Source organism: Motacilla alba, chromosome 8, assembly GCF_015832195.1.
Source record: "Motacilla alba alba isolate MOTALB_02 chromosome 8, Motacilla_alba_V1.0_pri, whole genome shotgun sequence".
Classification (NCBI taxonomy): domain Eukaryota; kingdom Metazoa; phylum Chordata; class Aves; order Passeriformes; family Motacillidae; genus Motacilla; species Motacilla alba.
The window spans coordinates 19,319,948-19,338,430 of NC_052023.1; the positions used below are offsets into that span (position 1 = coordinate 19,319,948).

At 35.7% G+C, this 18,483-nt stretch overlaps 1 long non-coding RNA gene across 3 annotated transcripts in view; it reads left to right on the plus strand.

Moving 5' to 3' along the window:
* LOC119703947 overlaps positions 1-18,483 on the plus strand; it is a 99,362-nt gene that overhangs the window by 17,138 nt on the left and 63,741 nt on the right. For 2 of the 3 annotated variants that reach the window (XR_005257798.1, XR_005257799.1), the window contains exon 1: positions 10,021-10,228. The exons of the other annotated variant lie outside the window; for it this stretch is intronic. This is a non-coding gene — a long non-coding RNA (uncharacterized LOC119703947). Of the gene's footprint in view, positions 1-10,020; positions 10,229-18,483 lie in introns of those variants that run through there. 3 annotated transcript variants of the gene reach the window in all.

The following is an 18,483-nucleotide window of genomic DNA, read 5'->3' on the forward strand; positions in this document are numbered from 1 at the left end:
TAGGCTTCACTAGGTTTTTGGGAGGCATATTTCTTCCTATGACACTTATCAAGGCTTTATGATAACAAATGTGTGACATGCATCAGACAAAGTGATTGATTTTTTAACTGAAGTCATTAAGCATGTCCTATACTCCGATAAGTTACAAGGAGCAGGCAGTGAGAAGTTGCCATGAATGTCAGTACATCAGAGTTGGATCTTGGTCATCTGAGTCTGATCAAAGATATGCCCATGTGAACTATAGGAAATTGCTTTTACTGTGCTCTGGATGTTGTGGCTTTTTCTCTCAGTGCAGGGTGTCCTTGAGTAAGTGTGTGCTTCTTTGTTAGTGCAGTTCAGCTGAATTCTACAATAGCAGAAGGTAAACTACTTTTAGTTAATGTGACTTAAAAAAAATCAGTCTCACTTTTCAGTAAAAGCAGGGCATAGGCTATATGTAGGATTCTTAAACATCCTGAGCTTACTTTGTTTCATCCATTCTGGAACATATTAAAACCAGTGAAAAGTTCTGCTTAAAAAGAGATTTCACTGTCCTTTTAGTTGAGAAGATTTTGGGTTTGGGGCTTTTTGCAGACACTGAAAGTTAAAGTAACAGTTAAAAATCAATACATTAAATAAACAGTGTTAAAGCATTGTGTCTGGGTTTATGCATTGAACTAATTAGTATGTCAAATAAAAATTGATTGCTTTATTTTTTTAATTGCAGGGCATTTAGCATACTTTTCCTAGTAATTTGCTAGTCAGGTAACTTCTCTTTGAATATTTTTCATTCAATAAATTTCAATGCAAGTGGATTACTTTAGAAATACAAAGCCATGTTCCCCCTCAGAGCACTTTTCTGTGGAAACTAAATGATGGTTTCTATTCTGGAAAGCTTGTGACTCTAAGCCATTCATGGATTTGGATTTCTCACGTGACCAAACTAAGACTGCCTGGAAAATGGGGCAGCATCTGTAGGTGCCTTGCACAGCCTGTCTTTGGAAACTTGAGTTAAAATTAGTTTCTCCATGCCTGATGTTCTTTGACAAAACCAGGAGGCCAGAAATTATGAGCATATGAGTTATAGTATGTTTTCTTTTTAAATTATAAAACTCAAGCCGGATTAATTCTGCTCTGCTTGTCCTTGTTTGTTGAGGGAATTTTTTTGTCATTCATACTCTAACAAAGACCAAACATTCTGATTTACAATAGTTTGGGTTGCAGTTCTATAATTAATGTAAAAAAAGGTAACCTTGTTTTCTAGGCTCAGGGTATATGGGATTATAACACAATCATTTATGTTTGTGTGTCTGATCAAATCTTTCTTTTAATCTACTTCTTGAACCTGGTAAGAAGTTGATGTGAGATTTTTTAATGTTATTTATTATAACAAATAGTTGAAAATTGAAATGTAATTTGAGTTTGTTGCTGCTTGTAATCTGTTCAGGAACCTGTAACAAGTTTTAACCCTTACTGATGGCTCTGGTCTAGCTGAGCTCACACAGAATGCTACTAATATTAGAGTGAATAGTAGGAGAAAATAGATTACTCTTCAACTGTCGTATTTTGGAACTTACCTCAAGTGTCCAAATGTATAGTACCACAGTTTTACTTTTTTCTTAAGTTTTATGAAAGATCCAGTAATATTAATAACATATTATTCCAATATTCTTGGTATCTTAAGAAAATTAATTTATTTTCCTTATGTTCTACGATGCTACGTTAAAAAATCCCTTTCAAGAACTTTTCAAAGACTTGAAAAAAAATGCATTTCAATGAGAAGTGATGTAACTGTTACATTGATGGTGTGAACAATTGATGGCAGAAAAATATCCTCCCATAAGTCACTGTTACATATGCTGTGTAGGTTCTAATCTCTCCCTTAACCTATAAGCTCAAGGTAGGTAGTATCTGTTTCAGTAAATATGTCCCTTTTTATTGCATTTTACATTCCAGAGAGGTTTTAGCAAGGTTGATGTTGAGGAAATATTTCTACCAGGTAGTAAGGCAGGTTAAGCCTTTCTTCTGAATTAAAAAAAAAAAAAAAGGAGATTTGGTTGCCATTCTGGTCAAACTGATCTTTAAATTACCCTAGATCCAGAGAATCTATTGATTTTTTTCATTATTCACTCTTGACAGGTTCAGCATTTATTGCAATGAGTTTTGAAATGCAGTGCCAAAGGACTGAAAATTTTTAAGCTTTGCCTCTAATTTTGACTGTAACCATGAAAAATGCAAGACAGTGCAAAACCTAGGCATTGTAAAATTCTAAACAATTTCTGTTTCCTGTGTACTAAGGCTGTGGTTGTGTTCTGGCAGCTCTTGTGTGACCTTTCCTAAAATGCCAGCCGTTTTTTTTTTTTTTTTTTTTTGAACAAGTTAACAGCCATGGTGAGCCTCCAGACATGGTGATTTTCCAGAGCAGCTGAACCCTTCTCTGTGAATACCTCTCACTGCTCCCCAGTGCAGGGCTCTCCAATACTGCACCACCTCTACTACCAAATCCTGTCCCAAGACTTTCTGACTGTACTCATATGCCTTGAATTGCAGTCTCATTTTCTGGAGTTGTCCTCTGATAACCCAGCTTCCAAATAACAAAGTCTGTGAGAGACTTATTATTCCATTTTGCTCCTTCTGGTAATCCAAACAATAAGATTACCTTCCAAATTAGGTGGTTACAGAATCATCCTAGAAATCTCCTTGGGCTATGTATTACCCCAAACTGATGAATTTTAAAATGTACTTCGGTGTTTTTCCAGTTTTTGGTTTTTCACTGACCTGGAAATTCTATGTGCATGTTCTATTTCTTGTAATTTTTCTTTGACACAAAAAGCATTGACATTTCCAGACTGTTTATCATGAAAATGCAATATGAATATTGTCCTTGATGTCCTTCCTGGCTGATCCAAGCTTGTTTCTTCTGCAGATTATCTAATTTTCTTGCAGCTGTGAAACATACACTAAACCTGCTCATTCAGTCAAAAAGCCAAAGAATTGCATTTCCTTGTCAGGTTGCATTGTTTCAATCTGTGCAGCGCGTAAAAACCATTTTTCCTTCATTCCTTTAACCCTTGATGAGTCAACTTCATAATTTTTTTGATGCAGCTCATCCTCAGGAATTAATTAACTTATTTTTCCATTGGAAAGGCAAAAGACTTATGCAAACCCCACCGACTTTGTGGTCAGGTGATGGCGTTGAATTTCTGCAGTGGCAGTAAGTGTTTTCTTCAGTCTTTGTAGGATCTCTTAGATTGCACAGTAGGTTTCTATTTTCCATGCCTTTATTAATTTCTGTTCTATTACAGAAGACTCCCTGGTTTTCCTCACAGACAGTATGATGGTGGTGCAGGATTGGGGAGCCTGGTATTTGAGGAAAGGTTTTCCAAGAGGAAGGATTAGAGATTTTTGGACTTTACAGTCTGAGCTACTTATGGATGGGCTGGAGTAGTAGCATCACTTTTTATGGCTTTCAAAGGATCATGGAATCATTTAGTTTGGAAAAGTCCCTTAAGATCATGGATTCCAACCATTAACCTGATGCTACCAAGTCCACCAAGACTTTGCAACACTTCTGCAGTATCTCTCCATTAGAAATGTGATTTAATCTTTACAGATGGCTCAAAGTAGCTGGCTTATGCACCCTGTGAATGTGGGAGAGGCTCTTGAATAGCTGAGTTCTTATTAAGCAGTAGAAGGTTTTCAGTGGTTTGAGATAAATATTTTAATTTTGTGTAGAAGCTGCACTCTCTGGTGGAGACCTAAAATGTCAAATTTATGCCTCAGATGAATTATTAAATCTGTACTGCTAGCATCTCAAATGTTGCAGTTTCAAGAGAAATAGGGAAAGTGTAAATAAGCAAGTAAACAAAATACTCAAAATACCTTTTTTATAAAAGGGAAATTACCCCAAATTGTTTTTCTTTCATTTTCCTATTCCCAGAGCCCTACAGGGCTCTTCTGACTGCCACTGCCAAGTTACTTCTGTTTTCTCTATATGTTAGAGGACAGAAAAGCTTTTGTTCTGTAAACAAACCATATAACCAAGAATTACATGTTTTGCTTTTGTATGTCTGTTTGCTTTTTTTCACCTTCTAATGCAAAAAGCCTGAGGTTTCCTTAATTCAGCAAGTTGAAAGCTGAGTGTCACAAAGACTCTGGAGTTTTCAAATTACCAGGTACATCTCTGCAAGAAATCCTTATGCATACAGGGCTGCATTTAACATGATCCTGTTATTTAAATCAAGATTACACAAGGAAATTCAGAGAATTATTTAAGCATCTGTTAAACTGTTTCTAAGTCCTTTGGTCTTTGTGGTATTTCATGTTCTGATGTTCTGATAAATGTCAGATTGGGAAAGCATGCACTCTACAGAGTAGAAAGAGATCCTCATGATTAAGCACATTAACAAAAGTGTGGTAAAGTTGTTGATATGTAGAGTATGTTGATATGTAGAGTTGTTGATATGTTGATATGTTGATATGTATAATGACATTCTCTTCTTGAGGGACTAATTCTGATTAGCCATCATTTGCAACTGCTGGGCCTCCACTGTATTGGTTATTTTATTCATGTGCTAAGAATAACCAGGAGTGCTCGGAATGGGACTGAAATTCTACTTTGCTCTGCAAAAATAATAGAGCAGAGGATTGAAAATTACAAATAGGGTGATTGGAAAATTTCAGGAGGAGTAGAGAAAACATTTTAACTTAAGTATCTATTATTAAAATGTTCCTCTGATTATGGTCAGATTTAATTGCAGGATTATGTGTGTTGAAAATCCAGGGCCTGGAAATCATTTAATTATTTACAACACAACTCTTAGCCAAAATTATATTATTTACTATACATTCTGGAATATTGAAATGAACACAGACAAAGGAGCAGGGAAAAGCAGCTGTATCGCCTTCTTATCTGAAATATACACATTATTGTGTAATTAAATTAATCATTATCAATGCTTTAGGGTTTACTTACCCATCAGCATTTTTAGTTTCCCTCTCCTTTGTTACCCATTAAGTTTTTTGGGGCTTTTTTGAGGTCAAGTAGCTAATGATGATTAATGACAATCATACTGCTGATTTTTAGATGCCTAGCTGAATCTGAAGTGTTCGTTCTCCCAAAATCAGAAGGCAATGCAGAAAACACAAAGTAAAAATTCAAGCTCACTTGTCCTAGTAGAGAGAGTAACGATTTCTTTAATGTCCTATAAATACATCCCCCATATTACTCTTTACTTGATTCCTTTTCATTTTTGGGTTTCAACCACAGATTTTCCAAGGGACTTTAGGCATCTGTGAGGAAGCCCAGATAACTATCTGGAATGTCTCATAATGCTGTAGGTTTTTGTGAGGAAGATAATACCTTTATTTTTTAACACATATTTGTTGCAAGCATTATATATCTTCTTTAAAAAAGGTAATTTTCTTTTTGCTTATACATTCCTGGGAAAATTGTACTGGAGGCTGCTTTTACTACATAGAGCATATTTACAAACATTCTGATTGAGGACATTTAAATTAAATGCTCTTTTCTTTATTACACTATTTTAAGGGACCGTTATTACAATTTATACAAAGCCAAATGTCTCTTTGAATCGTGGAAATCCCTTGATTTCACCTTGAAGGTATCACATATCCTATTTTTGCCACTGTCATAGTAAAAATATTCTGGAGTTTTTAATTTGCTCATTTAATACACATTAATCATCCCAGGTAATGAGCATCATTTCTTTCACACAAAAGATTCATTAAAACTTAAAAATTATTTGCTCATGACCTGGAATGATACTATGTCTTGTCTGGCATGATGAACACTATGGTTCTCAAACCAAATTTTCATTTCGTAACCTGTGTAACATCAGCTGCTATGGATTAAACAGGCTGGTGCTGCCAGCTATCATACACTGAGTGCAACAGCAGACGATTATCAGGGAAATGATTAGGCCCAGCAATCAAACACACAAGCATTCAAGTTTACACCACTGTCTCTTTAAACACAGTTAATCTGTTCATGTTTTCCTAAGAGCAATTAACAGAAGGCAGGAGTTTTAATGAAATGAGCTGGTGATTCCCATAGGGGCTATTTATTATGAGCATTACTGAGTAGCAACAGCTTAGAAGTGTTTACCTTAAGACATGATTAATAACAAGGCTGTTCAGCTACACGTTAGGTAAAATGAAGACCCAAATCAAGGGGTATTTCTAATGAAGGAATGGGATCCATTGGCATATTCCCTGCCTAAGTATATTTTTGCAGAGAAGAGAGATGGAACTTAATTCTCTTAAACTTTTTTTGTGCAAAATCAACAGAATTCAAGTCACTTCTTGCACAAGTCTAGTTTTCAACAGTGTAAGAGTTTAGTGAAGTGGGATTGTATCAAAACATTTAGAAATTTCCATTAGTGCCTGCTTATGAGTTACTTGGGGCTGTACAAATGACCTGTTAAAGGAATTAATTAACCTTCTGTTAGGGTTAAACAGGATGTAAAACATGCTAGTGGAAATCAGTTTTGGGAGTTTAGAAATTGCAAAATGTTTAATAACCAGATTCTTAATTTCTTCATGACTATCAAATCAAACATGCTTTTTTGAAAAAAATGAAAGAAGCTCTTTATGTGAAATAATTATCCAAAACATTAGAAACATTTTTGAGAAACTTCTGCTAGAAAGTGAGATTTTTAGAAGAACCTAAGTGATTTAGAACCAAACTCATCTCTTGCAGTCAAGGAGGATCATGCTTCTAAGCAATGCAAGTACTTACAGAAATTTATGGCATCATGAAATAAATTCCTGGATTTTTCAAAATGCCATATCATTGTTCTGCAAGACTTTTGGATGTTCTGTGAATTGTAGTGTGATACAATTTCATACTTATTGGAATCATTGAACTTATACTGGTATTTAACTTGGCTTGCTGTAAAATACTGTCCTCAATTAAAATTCTCTGTTGTGTTTCAGTAACCTTGGTGAATGTCAGCCTTTTGACTGAGGGGCCTTGATGCTTTAGCGGAGTCCTTGCCTTGCTGTTCACAGCATGGGGCCTTTAATCTGATTCACTGTGGCAAGTTTGGAAATCAGAAGCAGTTGTGCTTATAGCTCCTGACTGAGTAAACTAAATCTGCTGTTGTGATTGCACTTGTCTTACTGCAGTCCTTTAGAAGTGGGACACATTAAGTAAAAAATGTACTGCCTAGGTTATGAATGCCCCTCCCAAATCAACATAATCAAAGAGTAATCAACATTTACATATGGTGTCTTTCCAAATCAGAATTAATTCTCTTAGTTTGAATTCACAGTTTTTTTCCTTTATGGAGTGCTTAAGCATCACATTTATGTGAGAAAAATCAGTTTAATGTAATTTGGAGTTGTTTCTGCTGAATTCATTAGGCATTCAGATGTGTTTAGGGCAGGAGTTCTACCAGGGGCTGTTATTCCATGAGCAGACCAAGAAAGGCAGTGCAAATGGGCTGTGCAAGTGAAGGAGCATCTCTGCTCTGCACTGTGTTACTCACACCAGAGAAGAATTTGGCCAGGATGCAAAACTGCATTGCACTGATGTAGACACACAAATGTATGTGCTAATGCATGAATAGTCCAGTGGACAAATTGCCACTGATTTCTATCAAGATTAACTTAAAATTTACTATAGTGGTGCTTTATTTTTGCTGAAGTTGCCAATTACTGTGTTTTCTCTGCTACTTCAGACAGTTAGGAAAAAGAAAAGCTAAATTATAAAAAGTAATGAAATAGTTTATTTTTATAAAACTTTATTGATTCTAATATTGGGTCTCAGATGTTGTGACCTGATCTTTTCATAGAAAAAAAGAACATAATATTTGTATTAGTGGACACGACCTTAATTTTAGCTTTCCTTGGGAGAAGATGGATGAGTTCCCTCTACTAGACAGGTTAGGTGAAGAAGGGGCCTGGAGTCATTATAAGATGTAGTCTGTAATTAACCCTTCAGATTTAGAAAGGTTACAAGTATCTATTGAAATGACTCATATGAAGCTCTGCTTCATTAAATATCCTGCATTTTCCTCTGATGATGATAATTGCACATCATAGTCAAATCCTTTCTCAAGCCTTTGGTAAGATAAATGTACCAATTTCTTTGTAAGGCACTTTAAAAACAATATTCTTGTTGAGGCTACCTTCTTCTTTCTACTGTTCTCTCTTTTCTACTAATTGTTCTGCTAAAGCAATTGTAAGGGAGATTTTGCTCCTTCTGAATAAATCCAGCTGCATAATTGCCGTTCTCTGGCCTTGAGTTAATTGTTAATTCCAAAGCTATTACAATGTTGCTATGAAAGTACCGTTACACATTTTTATCATAAAAGCCAATTATTGATTTAAATGTTTGTACCTATAGGATAAGATTATAAATTGGGAAAATATAGAATGATTTTGTGAGTAGAATAAAATATCCTAAATTTGAAGCAAAACTGATTTTTTTTAAAATACAGTGAATCCAAAAATGCATTCCATTTTGGTTTATGCCATGGTGAATAGCATCAAAGAATTCACACTGCTTCTTTCTGGGTCTAGTTCATAGGTTACTTTTGCAAGAGAGCAAAGAAAAATTGGTGTCCCATCCAAACAAGTACCACAGTGACTTTAGTAGGAAACTGAGTGTTGTGAGATAAACATGTATCTGATGTGATGGACTCAAAGGCTCCTTGAGTCAGCTCTTGGCCCCAGAACTCCAATTAGTACTACAGTACTCATCTACATTCCCAAAGTGTTGGCAGGCCACAGTCTGCAAAGCTTTCCTTCCAACATGGAAGGATTGCACCATGCCAGGGAGTTTTGGGAAACCCAAGTCTCTGTGAACTTAAGGACTGTTCCAGCTGCAGAAATGCAGTGGGTTTAGATAATTAAAATTAAAACTAACAAAATTTCTACAACACTTTCATGCAGTATGTTCTATATTAGAAATAAAGGGCAGTTCTGGAGAGCTTGGATTAAACTGTGGACATTAATATTTCTAAATCCAGTAAATCTTTAAAAGCAGCTGTTATAATCAACCAATGCCAAATAAAGACTGCAAATCATACATCAATTCTTTTTTTTTAATTTTCAGCATCACTTCATCAAAAAAAAAAAAAAACCAACCAACTACCTCTCAGCACATCTGTTGATATATTATAAATTTGCTATTTATAAAATTTTGGAAAAGTACTTGCCTCTGATTACCCCATTTTCATTATATACATATTCATATGTATAATTATAGCAATTCAAATGCAGTGTTAAACACAAGACAGGTTTCAATTAGAAATACAAGCACTGTGGGGTTTCTGTTTTTTATTTCAATTGCCTATTTTTAGGTATTTATATTTAGGTATTTATTTCTAGATATCTTTTTCTGAATTGTTATTATATAGTCAGTATTATTTTCCCCTAATTCTGTATATACACCAATCTTCTGTGTCTGCCTAGAGGAAACCCATTACTGCCACCTTAAATTGCTTTTTTCCTGTTAGTCTGTCTATTCGTAAAGATTGATCTTTTTTTTCCTCTTTTCCAAAACCATATAGTCTTCTATAACATTTATTATCTTAAGGAGCAATCTTTATTCTCTGTTTGTTCTTATTAAGGTAGCTTTCATTTAGGTATTAATACTGTATCCAGTAATGTTCTGCAGTGTATTTGGCACAAACTAGCATGCTCCTTCCTAGTAGTTCACAAATACCTTATTCCTTAAATATGCCAGTGAATCATGTTAAATACATGGCTTAAACCACAAAATATTTCAACAGCACGTACTTGCATTCTGGTTAGTTTGGTTTGTTTTTATCCAGGTGGAAAGGAAGAACTGCATTTGTGCTGTGTACACTCAAAAATTATAGCAGAACAAAACTCCTAATGGAATATATCTGCTTTTGAAATGTGGAGTTGCAGCCCTTTTATTCCCTCAATAAACATTGTGTGCAGAGAGCTTTTCCCGCTGAACTCGCGTGAGTTGACTCAAGCTTTGCTGGCAGTCTCTGTGCAGAGGACTGGCACTCGGGTTGCTGACAGAGGAGCCCTGCAGATCGCTCGGGGGCATTTCTGCATCGCTTCAGCTGCGGCTGTGATCAGCTTTTCGAAGTTCTCCTTGAAGATGGGCTGTAGCGGTTTGAAAGGCAAAACAATTCTGCTAACAACACCCACCTCTCAAACTCCCAGCAGCTGATGACTTGTCTGGAGGACAAAGGAGAAGTATTACAGTCAAGTTCTAGATGTACACTGAAGTAATTACTTGCAGGTCAGTGAAAAATCCTGTAAGGTGAGTTTGTTGTTAATTGTGTGTGTCTTCAGGGATAGTCCTGCCACGGAAGAATGAAAAGCACAGCCTCAGCTGTTCTTTCTGATGAGAAATTTAGGTAACACCACAGAAAAGTGATGGGATTTGGAAAAAATATCTGTAAACATCTGTGGTCAGCATTATGGGCAAATGACAGGGCCTGAGTTGGTAAGTGGGACTCTTTCGTGCACAAAAGTTAGTTTTATGGTTATCTCTTAGGAAATTTGAAGTTCTTTTGAAATGGCTGCTTAAAATGCCAATCTCATTTTTTCCTGTTACTTTTTTTTAAAAAGAAGTTTTACATTTTGTATTATTCTGTCAAAGCCATTTAAAATTCTCATTTTATGATATTATCTCAATTTCATCAAAATATGTGTTAATGAATTCCATAGTAATGTCCTCGTATGGATGATTCTGACAGGCTTTATTGTATAATAATGCCTCAGATTTTCTATAGTCCCAGATTACCAGTCACAGTAGAGATGATTATACATGAGAAGTTATTGCTAGCTAAACAAATGAGCTTTATCTTCTAAATTACTAAATTACTAGAGTACCCTTATGCATGACTAACCCTGAGTTTTGATTACTGAATTCAGTGTTGGTTAGAATCATGCCAAACTGAAGTTAACCACAATTGAAGTTAGGAAATCCTTAAACTTTGGTCCAGCTGTAATATTAGTTTCGCTGCTGCTAATACACTTGCATATCTGAGATAATGCAGTTTAACAGTTGCTTTTTCTTACAGTCAGTTCTACTGTAGGAAATCCATGTTGTGATCTGAAAACCAGATACAACTCCATGGATTACTGCTCTTTTCAGGCCAGAATAATTCACAAACATACACCTTCCATGAAAAGGAAATATTTCATTTTTTTCCTCTCTTTAAAATCCAGTTCCCTTACAATCTAGTTGGAAATCAGGACTTCATTCTCTTGCTGGGCAGTCTCCTGTCCAAGCCGCCCTAAGTGGGACTATCATTTGTTATAGACTGCTGCCTGCAGTTTTGATGACACAGAGGTGGTAGCTCTCTTCTGCCTTCGCTTGAGTCATGCAAAAGATCTTCCCTCACTACACAGAATGAGGATGAGCAGAACCTGCTGGAGCCACCGAGAATTGGATGGGGAAATTGGAGAAAAGAGGTTAGAGAGGAAAGCCCAGGTGTAAGTAATAGATGAGAAGGGGGTTAACTGAATGGGTAGGGAAGATTCAAACTAGATGGAAGCACAAAGAGCAGCAACAGAAAAGCAATGCTAGAAAAACCTGTTTTTAATGGTGAAATAGAACTGGAGCTATACCTACCATAGCAGTTTATTTTCCTGAAGCTAGAATAGAACTGAAGATTGTGAGGTTTTTCCATGTCTGTTGGTAGCAAATTGCTGGGTGGCTCAGTGATTGTCCTGTGGAGCTCTGGTTTTCATCTGTTATTGAAAGTATGATATACCATAGCTGGAGAAAACTGCAGGAGAAAACTGTGAGGGACTCAAACATTTCAGCACTACTTATTATCTAGGTATATATTTTGCTCTCATCCCAGGCATTTTATAATCCTATAAACACTTCAGTTCCCAAGATAATATTATTCTTCTTAAAAACAATGTGTCAGTTTGTCATAAAGTGCCTGAACTTGTTATTCTGTGTAGTATGCTTTTTGTCACAGAGTTACCAAGTTTCCCTTTTGAGAGGAGGAAAACAAAATAAAACTTACTCAGGGAGATGGGAGCCATCTGCACCTGTTCCAAAGAGCACCAAGGGGATTTCACCACTTGCTAGTTTTTTAATCAATGACAGATTGTGCTAAGTCAGGCACCCAGTAATTTAAGAAATGCCAGTTTCTGATTCATAGAGCTTTCTGAAAATTGACTGAGTGAATATCTGGTGGCCCATATTATTTTTGAAAACAAGATCAGTGTATCTTTCCAAAGCAAACCATATGGATGTTTTAGCTGATCAGATACAAATAAAAAATGAACATTTGAGCAGCGCATTTTAAAGGCAGCATGCACCAATTAATATGGAAATAATTATTGCTAATTACTAGACCTGAACAGGAATAGAATTTTATTTTGGGGAGGAAAATAATGTTTTATGCAGCTTTCCAAAACTGAATAAAACAATGTATTTTACAGAATGAAATAAACCCTACAAATGCTCAAAGTCCTTCAGCTTGGTACACTAAAAGAATTCCACTTTGTTTTTAACGTAAAAAAAATACATTCAATATGCTATTCATATTTACAAATGTATTTATTTTCAGGGTATTATTTTTTTCCTGTTTGATATATTTATACCGAAAGTAACTTTTTTTGCATTTTGAAGAAGTTAACTTGGGTGACTTAGAGTTTTAGCACAAGGATTTTTCCATTCTTCTTCCCCAATTCCTTTTTTGAAATGAAGCATTGCTGAAATTAACATACCCTACCAAATGTTTTTCTTCTGTCAAAACTCCCACAAACCCCTGGAATTGGCTGACAAGTTTGACTTCTTTCATATGCACAAGCAGTTCAAAGCTTTAATAATGCAGATAAAATACCACGGTTAGTTTGCTTTGTGTGTATGTTCTACTTTAGTGATGTTCTGTATGTTCTACTTTAGTGATATATCTGATTGTAAAACAACTTTTCTTTAAAGTACACACCAAAATTTAGGAACATTTAACCCAGTTGATTTCAATTATTCCAGCTTTTAAAATTTTATTTTACTAAAGCAAATTAAAAATTGACTTAGCTGCATCAGAGCATTTCAGGAATTTGAATCAAGATACACGTATTTTCCAAGTGTTTTATGTTATTTAATGTTGTGTGCAAGTTAATTATGAGAAGAAAGTTTTAAATTAATTAAAATGTGAGGTCTGCTTTCAAGCAGCACAGTGATACTAGAAATTAATAAGAGAAGCATAAGCAAAAGTGTGTACAGAAAAGATTCTATGTAAGAGTATAGCAGAAAGGCAGACGTGAATAAAGAATGGAGGTCTTAACTAACTGGCTCTTCAAAAGAATTCTCTTACATGCCAGAAAAACTTTGTCTAGCAACACATGGAAGGCGGAGCTTCCCTCCTGGGTCATGGATACCATGGGAGCATTTGAGTCATCCCTTGGAAGTTTGCTCCGATAAAGGCACTGCAGCTCTAGGTGTCTGAGCTAAAAGTGTTTACTGCTTGGGGAAGTGTCCTGCTGCTCGCAGTCTTTATAGTGTCCTTCACTCTGTAGTAACTGGGCTGCCACCCATTTCTCCTCAGTCAAGATGCATTTTCAGTATTTCAGAATGAGTTATTAAGCTGTAATCTTCCCATATATAATGTTACTCATTAATGTATTCTAACAGCAAAGGCTAAGTCTGATGGGCTCCAAAGTACTATGGAAGATCCAAATACAAGAGAAAAGCTCCATGAACATAAGCAGTAAAAATCATTTACTCTTAGGAAATGCTTTTTATCTCTTGGCCCCATAAATGTTTGCATCTCTGTCTTATGGTTGGGTATTTTGGAGAATAAAAGGACAAAGCAATTGCTCAGCATTGAATAGCACAGCTCAGAGCATCCTCCTGATTTTTGTGACTTAAGGCTGAGATAAACTATGCTTTTTTTTGTCTGATTAAACTCATCATAATTAGGTTCATAAAAGGAATGAATAGTGAATAAAGAGAGAGATTCCAGCTGATGAGAGAGGAAGCCAGACTTTCATACCAAATATGATGCAAATTGTGATGTTTTCATACCTTTTTTCCCCCATCTGTTCTTGTTGCTTATATCTGTCCTTCCCATATGTGGCTGTAATAAGAAAAGGAATGACTTTGCCCCTCCTCTTAGATTATTTTTTCAGTGATATACATGAATGATTTGGTGTGAAAAGATATACTGGAATTACCACAAGAATGTATTTTCCTCCTAATTTTTTTTTGTTCTGTATCATAGAGGTGTCAAGTCATTATACATTTAAATTAGATTATTTTCTGGAGTTAAAGCACATTTCAGTTTTCCAGGTTAAATTTCTCCTAGGTATATAAACATTAGTTGTTATTGTCACATTGTTTTAGCTCCTGTAGCTGTCTTTTTCCTACATGTTGAACCTTCCAGCAGAAACCCAGGGCTCCTTTGATCTTCCTTTGCTAGGCTCCCTTTGAGCAAGCTCTCTGTCCTCTCCACCTGTAATACACTCATTATTTCTGGTAATGTCAGCATCCTTCCAATTCACTTGTTTCAGTCTGAGTTCAAATTGAACATGGATTACCATAATTGTGGTAGTACACTTAATCACTGCACTTATTCAAGATGCTGCAGCTGTGTTTGCTTTCCCTGAAGATTCCAATTGTTCTGTACAATTCCAGCAAGAAAACATCATTTCAGACTCCAGCAGTTTTGATATTAGGGAACTTCTTACGGGAATTTTAGCCTACAGAAGTATATAGTATTTGGAGTTTCTTAAGGCTGTTTTGAGGTTCTTGCTTAGAGATATATTTGAAAACAATTGCAAGCCACTGCTACATCTCAAACACATGAAGGGTTTGGTTTCCAGTATTGAAGCTTATTTTTTCAGTGGAATATTCCTAAAAATTCTACTACCAGAGTACAAATTAGAAAATAAGCATTCATATGCTAAGTGAATGTTCAGATGGAAGTGAAAGCCAAGTGAAATCCTCTCCATCATGACCTTTCATAAATATTCTGTAAGCTCAAACCTTAAGCTCTACCTGTAGAAATTCATTTTGCAGTGAGGTGGCATAACTATAATTAAGGACAGAAATGACTCTGCAATTTGTAATCCAATTCAGGTCCTCAGTGGGTATGAATTATCAGACCTTATGAACTTAATTGGAGCTGTTCTTATTTATTCTTGGTACCTGACACACAGTTCATAAGCCTGCCAATACTTGTTGAGGGAAAAGAAAACTTGGCTCACTTTCTCCAGGGCTCTTAAGCCTAATACAATTTAAAAATATATTGTTTTCTATTCAAGTAAAGAAATGGGACTAGAAGTACAAGGTAGGGGGAGGAGCAGCTGAGTTGGAAGGTGACATTTAAACAAGATCATTTGTTCTAGTGGCTTTGTATTTGTAAATGATCACGTATTATTATCTAAAGTAGATGGCTGAAGTTCTGATTGTAGGATAAATTCTGCACTGCTATTGTCAGAGTAATTATCTGCCAACAAGATGCTGCAACCTAGAATATCACCCATGTTGCTGTCTGAAATAGCTGCCATTTGCTTTCTTCTTTTTCTTTCCCTTTTTTTGGTAACTACTGGTTTCACTGTCTTTCAGTAGAATTTTTGTCTTACCGTTTTAGCACAGCTGCATTTCACAAGGTGCAAGCAATCTCACACCTTAGTTATGCTCTAGATTTGAAATACTATATGCTGCAAAGAAATTATTAAATTTGATTATCAATATTATAAAAATAGCATAATTATTATTATAGTATATATAATATATAATAGAATATATTTTGTGTACATTATTATATGATAATATTATTATCAAAATAGATTTATTACTCTAAAGAAAAAATTCAAAGATGACAGTTGTTGGATGATAGCAGTTTGTACAAGCTGTGTTAAAAAACCAGAGCCACTGTGTGATAATTTGATACCAGGTATCAAATTTCCTGCTTCCTTCCCTGTGAGCAGGTCTCACTCCTTAGGTTTCCATTCAGATGGTATGGGGTCCTTAATGCCCATGCTACCTCCTTTCTCCTATGTCTGCATGAGCCTGAATCCTTTGGTCTTGGGTGGCAGCAGGAACCATCTGTAAAAGCCGGAGGTAAGGGTGTTTTTTGTGACCTGTGTTCCCTACATAGACACTCACAGTAGATGCCCTGCTTGCCCTGGCCTTGGCATGCCTCTGCTGAATCCTTAACATAGGTTCATTATGCTCAAAACATTTTTGGGCGCATTATTTTGTCTGAGGTTGTAACAGCCCTTGTTGAGCAATAAAAACAGAGCTTAATGTAATTTTGATTTTTATCTCTAGGATACTTATTAATATTATGAGTAAAAATATCTGTTATTTATTATTTCAGTAATCTGTGTGAAAGAGCTAAATCAGAGTGTGACCTTAAGTGCAATTGTAGCTTAAGAACAGGCTATAAAGGTAGAGCAAATCCATCTTGGAATGACTGCAGTCTCTGATACCTGATCGTGCATGAAAGGATGATTTATCTTCTGCTGGTAAGAGAGAGTACTCTGGAAAGGCCTATATAGAAAGTCAACGGCAGCAAAAAGCAGGGACGTAAGGGAAGCTGGAATAGCTGCTCAATCCATAACAGTGTCATGTGTTTGATGTAACTGCCTGACTTGGAAGAGCAGGATTATAATGAAGAGGTTATACATAAAAGAGGTATATAATATTCCATTAGCTTTAAAGGAAAATGGAACAATTAGATTGCAAGCCATGTTTCCAAATTATTACCTATAAGTAACAGACAAATGCTCATGCAAGTCCACCTCAACCCCTCAGCTGTGGCAGCTGTCCACAGACATGCTCATAGCTCTCAGGAAATGAGGATGCAAACACACCTCTACTTAAAAAGATATTGAGGGAAAAAAGAGATAAGGGGAAGGTATAAAATTAGAAAGTTTAGGGGAATAATTAGCCACAAGGATATCTATTATAATGACAAATGTGATGCAAGAATGGATGAAGTTAGGCATTTCTAGGCATGTGGGTGCTTTGTTATAAAGGGCTAACATTAAAAAAGAAGATCTTGAGAATAACATTGGCATTAAAAAAAAATTGCACTACCTGGTAATAACTTCAGCCTGCAGATGAAAAATCCAATGTGTGATAATTTATGGCAGAAGATTCTCCTTGGATCTTGCTGGAAAAGTAATCAAAATGTTGATGTTTCTGGGGATTTTGACTTCTATTTTTCTGTGCTGCATCTTAAACCTAGAGAGCAGAAACAGTGCTTTCTTAGGGACCTTTTGTTTGCTGAAGGAACTCGTGTGTGTGTGTGTGTGTGGTTATCTTGGCTTTTAACAGATATTGAATAAACTGAATGGGTAACACTGCTTGTCTCCAGGAATATGACTCAGTCACACCACAATAAGGCAGAGTTTATGCTGGCATCATACCAAAAAAAAAAACCCAACCAAAGCTATCCTTTTTTTCAAAATACCTGTGTGCCCTGAAATTGCCTCCTGATCAGTGCCTCTCCTGATCCTGAGTCAGAAGGTTGGAGCATTAGCCTTCATTTCTCATACAAAGGCAAGTGCCTAGCTTCCATGAACCCAGTGCAAAGCCAGCTGGCACCAGACCTTTCTGACCTGCAGACTGGGAACTACAGGAGCCACTTCCAGAAAAAGAAAAGTACTTGATTTTAAAGGAACTTTGTTGAAAATGAATTACAAACCAACTAGTGCACTATAAATATTTAGTGAAAGATATGCGTAAGTAATACAATTTTATGTTCCATTAGGCAAGAAGAGATACTTATTGCTGAAATCCTAATCAACCTTACAATGTGAAGAAATAGTAAAATGTGACACAGCCTGTTAGAGCTAGATTATCCCTGTGCTTTAGATGCTTACTTGGGAGGGAATACATGTCTTTGTGTGTCTTTTCTGAAAGTAGATCCTTTAACAAAATGTGAGTGTTCCTCTTATTTTGTATTTATTATCAAAAAGCTGTCATTTTACAAATGTGTTAAGTAGATGCACTTAATTTACCATCCTCTAAGGAGAGGATCTACTTTTCACCTTGTTTATATTCTATGGTTACATAAAAGAGTCTGATCTTTGGTAGGTTTGGAATCATACTATTAGTCAGAAATATATTATTGGCTCTCTTTTTTTTAGCTAAGAAAGTAAAGAGATTTTGAAAATATTAGAAATTTTTCCTGGGGAGAGGAAAGTTGGTATCAAGTGTTAAATATTTTATTGCAATAGTAAAATGCTTTGGCCTAGAAAAGAAGCTTTACTCAGTACTAAAAGCCATATAGCAAATTAACAAAATGCCTTGGGGTTTTGGCTTGTGGTTTTTTTTTTTTTGTTTTTTTTTTTTTTTTTTTTACAAAAGAACATTTTCAACACAATTCCAGAATGCCAAAATTAAAATGCGCTATTGGGTTAGTTATATTAAATGACCAAGACTTTTAAGGTAGCATCAACTGGTATGAGGTATGTTTTCTCATAGTTTTCATACTTAAGATAATAATTGTAAAATATGTGGGCTCTCACAAAAGTAAATTTCAGTCTTAATGTACATGAATATCTGGAAGG